This window comes from Nannospalax galili, unplaced genomic scaffold, assembly GCF_000622305.1.
Source record: "Nannospalax galili isolate Female #2095 unplaced genomic scaffold, S.galili_v1.0 scaffold458, whole genome shotgun sequence".
Classification (NCBI taxonomy): Eukaryota; Metazoa; Chordata; class Mammalia; order Rodentia; family Spalacidae; genus Nannospalax; species Nannospalax galili.
Genome location: NW_008341263.1, coordinates 737,223 through 742,774, shown reverse-complemented (window position 1 = coordinate 742,774; position 5,552 = coordinate 737,223).

Below are 5,552 nucleotides of genomic sequence, written 5' to 3'. Positions count from 1 at the left end.
TCATTCATTGACGGATGATTAGTCTGGTTTCATATGTTCAACAATCTGAATAGTACAATAAACATGAATGAGCAAGTGTCTCCATGGGGTGCTGACTTACCCCTTCAGGTATATATCTGGTATTTTTCCAAGACTGGAGATTTTCTGTAAATAATAAAAACAGTACTTTTTAATGTTGGATTCATGTCATGCTGGGTATGGGATTTTTAAATGATTTAATTACTGCTCCTTATTCAACTCATTAAATCTCTTATTAAATCTTCTAAGGCAATTCTGAACGTGTTTCTAAATTTGACAAGCATCCGTCTAAATTTGAAAAGTTCTAATGTCCTGTTTTTCGTGTTTAGGACTTGTCAAATTTTATGATGCTTGCAAATCATGTGGGGGAATTTGCCACAATTGAGATTATCACTTCCAGCCTACCTTCGGGCCCCACAGTGGAAATGTGCAGTGAGCTCACCCCCGGATGCCATTGTTGTTGACTCAAGGCTGAAAGTCTGACTAGCAGTTCCACAGTTACTATGTCTGCCGAGGAAATCGATAGTGAAGGAAATAAAACTTGAGCAGGTATCGCATACTTCGGTTACGGAGACAAAAAAAATTGTTTTCCAAATCGGTGCCAATGTTAGTGTGGCAATAAAGACCTCTTGAGGGCAACCTGTGGCCAAGGAAGTAGAGTCTCTAGCCTGGGGGTGGAGACCTAACATTCCAGTTGGGCTGGGCCAATTGCCTGGCCAAGAAATGGAAACTGTCCTTGCAAGGCGGGTTCACCATAAGCCGTGTTAAACAGACAGGTGGAATGATCAGTTGTTTAATGACATGCTGTACTCTGCCTTCCCTGAATCCTCAGTAGCTTACTAGGCCAAGCTGTCCAGCCTGCATACACCTGCCCACTTTTCTAGATTTTTCTGAAAAGTGTAACCTCTCCTTTTCCTTTATCGTTTTCTTAGCACTCGTTCTAAGCGTTCTTTAGGTTCTCCTCCATCAGGCAGCTGCTGAGATTTGCCTCTTACCTGCTCTGTTTCTTTTTAAACACATATTTCTAAATTTTATGTGTATGAGCATATTGCCTGAACGTATGTAAGTGCACCCCTGTCGTGCAGTGCCCATGGAGATGAGAAGACTTTGGATTCCCCTGGTACTGGACTTACAGACAGTTGTTCGCTTCCACGTGTGTGCTGGGAATCAAACCCAGGTCCTATACAAGAACAGTCCGTGCTTTTAACTGATGAGATATCTCTCTAGTCTCTGTTTTTTTTTTAAGCACTAATAAAATTGTCCTTGATCCTTTGAGTTCATTAAGTTCGTCATGAAACAGACTCACAGCGTTAAAGAGGGCCCCCAATTATCCCTGTATCAGTTTTAAAATGGTTTCGTTTCGATCGTGCTGGTGAACTAAAGACAAAGTTCTAGGAACATATGGATATTAGGGATGCCAGGAAATGATGTCTGTGTCAAACGCACTGGTTTCTGTGCCCTAAATCCGCACGTGCTATGGAATAGACTCCACAGAATTAGATTCCTTTTTGAACTAACTGCAGCACCCACTGTCTGGTTCATGTTTCTGCAGTTGAAGGGGACAAGTCCAGCTACAGTCTTCGTTGAGTCCATGTTGCCATCAAATGGTCATCCTTTCGGTACAGCACCTCAAGAGACAAACGGTTCCTCCGAGTTAGTCCATGAAGCTCTTCTGTGGTTCATCACAAGTTTCCCTGCTGTGGCTTAGGGCACATCAACAGAAATCAGATTTAAAAGGACCTTTGCGCTGAGCTCTTGTGCAAGCGGTTGAGAGAATGAAAATATTGAGAAAAGAGAAAAATGCATTGTGGGTTCAGTCATGCACACAGACGGACATGCACACACACTGACATTCTCACCTGGTCCACTTCCTAGCCAGAGCAGAAAATGAGAATGCTATTCCAGGTCTGTGTGTACGAGCTGAGAAATCAGGCACCATCAACAGCTCCTTGACCCTCCAGCTTTTCAGAAGTTCCTCTTCAGAACACAGTATGGTGTGTGTAGTCCAGAATAAAGGATGGGTCAACATCTGCATCTCTCTGGCAGGCCAGAAAGGACGAGAGGTACCAAAGGCATGGGAACATGCATTACTTCTCAGAAATAAACAATAAAATAAGGGTCTTATAAAAACAGATATTTAGAGCGGACGACATGGTCATAAGGTACCTGTCACATAAACATGAAGAGCATATTTCAACCCCCACAAACCATAGAAAAAAATCAAAGCTTGGTGGTGCACTGCTTGTAGTTGATGAGGCAGCCACAGGTGGGTCACTGAGGCTTAGTGGCCAGCTGGCCCAGCCTAATCAAGGAGCCCCAAGTCCCAGTGAGAGTCCTGGTCTCAAAAAGTGAGGTGGATGGTACCTGAGGCATGACACTCAGCTTCGTCCTCTGGACTACATAAAAAAAATGTATCTTGTGAGAAAAGAGAGAGAAGGTAAGGTGTAGCTTTTGGAATGAGTATACTAGCTCATTATTTACTGAGGTAAATAATAAAATAAGCATCTTAACACAAAGGCATTTGTCCATATGTCCCTATTACTGTGATGTGGTTCAAACGTGGACTATATTCACAGCAGAGGGTGTATCTCAAGCATAAATGTGCTATAACGTATATTCAAGGGAATAACGATTGACTCTGGCTCATGGTTTCAGAGGTTTTAGGTCACATTCCTTGACCCCATTGATTCTGGGCTCATGAGGAGGAAGAATATCACACTGGTGGGGGCCTGGGGCAGAGACTACTCATCTCATGGTGAACTTGAAAAGAGACAGTAGCAGGAAGGGGCCGGGAACAAGATATTCTTCAGGGACCTACTTTTGCAAATAGGTCCTGACTCCTGAAGTTTCTAGAACCTTTCAAAATAGCACCACCAGTACGGACCAAGTGGGGAACCTTTGTATGCCGCTTCATATCAAACTCTATTCAGTTCTGAGAAAACTCTCAAGTTCTTTTAAGAACTGCTTAATAGAAAATTGTGAGAACTTAAATGATTCACAAGGTGGACTGTCGTAGCTTTCTGTTGCTATAGCAAACCACAGAGGCAGCCAAGTTATGAAGAAGAAAGGTTTACTTTGCTCAGATCTTAATACTTCAAGTCTGTCGTCAATTAGTTGGCCCTCTTTCTTTGGGTGAGTTGGCAGAGCTAAGCAGGGCAAGAAGGAGAAGGAGAAAAAGGGAAGAGGAGGAGGAGGAGGGGGAGGGGGAAGGGGAGGAGGAGAAAAAGGAGGAGGAGGGGGAGGGGGAGGGGGAAGAGGAGGAAGAGGAAGAGGAGGGAGAGGAGGAGGAGGAAGAGGAGGAGGAAGAGGAAGAGGAGAGAGAGGAGGAGGAGGATGGGGGAGGAGGAGAAGGGCTGAAGAGAAGGAAAGAGCAGGAGAAATAAAAAGGAGGATGGGAGGTCTCCGTAAAGTCTTCAGACAGTGAATCCCCAATGACCAAAAGAACTCCCACCTGTTACACATTCTGTAGTGTCCCGATAGCGCTAAGCAGGGCCCAAGCCTTCAGCACCTTGGCTTTTGGGGACTGGGACATTTACGATCTAAGCAGTAGCTTATGTACCCAGGTAATCAGTGACAAAGCAGCAAATCAAACACGTTCTTTAATTGAGGCTGGAGAGATGGATCACTGTTAATGAACGCATCACACGCTTGTAGACAACCCCAGTTTGATACCCAGCACCCGCGTCAGGCAGCTCACAACCGATAGAAACCACAAGTTCCCTGAGACAAATGTCTCAGCCAAGCCCCATTGTTAATAGTCACATCCTTATCTTGGGCCTGATAGAATGCCACAGCTATGAAAAGTCAAACAATCCAATCATCTTGCCAGGATGTCTCTCTGCTGTCCTTGTACCTCTGTTATCAGCTAGCCGTCTGAGCTGAAAACAACTTCTTTGTCCTGTTCAAACGAGCAGCTCCAGGAAAAGGGTCCCATGACACCTTAACTCAGACTTCACAGCTGTGGTGCCTTTCTTATTTCTAGTAGTATAAAATTCACCATCACCCCCTCACACGTTTGTACAGCTTGCCTTTCCAGGGGCCTTGGCTGGATATATCCTGTTCAATCTGCTGCAAGGTCTGGCGCTGGTCCTTTACCTAAACTTTTTCTCTCTCTGTCCTTCTACATCTGACAACCACCACCTGTAAGTCCAGGTCCCAGGGATCAGATGCTCTGTTCTGGAATCTGCAGGCACCTGCACTTGGGTACACATACTCACATAGAGACACATGTTACACAATTAAGAACAGTAAAAATAAGGCGTGCATGGATGCATGGCGACTCATGTCTTTAATCCCAGCAGTCAGGAGGCAGAAGCAGGAAGATCTCTGTGAGATGGAGGCCAGCCTGGACTACATATTGAGTTCCAGGCAGCTTGGAGGTACAGGGAGACCCTGTCTCAAAAAGACAAAAAAATAATAGCAAAAATAAATCTTTGAAATTATTAAACTAAGGTAATAGATCATTTTGGAAGAGGAGACAGAAAGATTGTAAGAGGCAGGCAGGAGTGGGTGGATGACCATAAGGAAACAGAGACCTCCAGACATCTGATCATTTACTCATATGAACTTACAGCAACAGTGATAGCATGCACACATCCTAGGCACGTTCAAAGCAGACAAAATCCTGGCATAGACAGGGGGAAAATGAGAAGAAATCCCAATGCAACCTAAGGAACTTTTGGCAATTGATGGCTGCTGGGCTGGGAAGTGACATTGACCAATAAAGATGAGACTCTTGGTGGTCCCAGTGGATGGATCCATACTGAAGGGCATTTGGGAACACATACCAGACTCTATAGGTCATATTACATATATAAAAGAGTACATTAAATTGGGTAGAGGGACCACAGGGGGCGGTGCACCTAGGGCAGGGGATGTAAATGCCATAAAACTATATTGTATAAAAATCAGAACATTTTAATAAGAAAATTAAAATATTAGTAAAAGAAAAATTTAAAACTATTAACCAAGTGAATTTACATAGATTGATAGATGATTGATAGATCGATAGATAGATGATAGATTGATAGATGATGATGATAGATAGATAGATGATAGATAGATAGATCGATAGATAGACAGATAGATAGATATACATAGATACTATTTGATTAGACCAAGTGTTGATTCCTCAACCTATCACCAGTAAAATGTCGTGAACTAATGTAAAGAAAGTATTGTTAAACAACAGAGAAACAGAAAGTTATAATCTCCTAGACTTGTACTGAATGAAAGCAACTATCTAGACCAAGAAATTCTGTCTCCATCAGAGCTGTGGTTTATAATAAGGACGTGTCTTCAAGCCCACAAACAAAGCTGAGGTCCAGGAATGCAGTTCCTTGTAGAGGACTGGATGCTCCCTTCCTACTGTTAAGGACACGATGAGGCGCCATCCCCTACTGCCGTCTGTGGGGTTTCCGCCCTGTCCTGGTCTCCTTGTGTGGCTCCACCTGGAAAACTATTCCTCTAGAAAGTTCTCAGTTGCAAACGTCAGTGACCTTGACTTAGGTCTAGCTTATTGTGCAAGGGAGGGG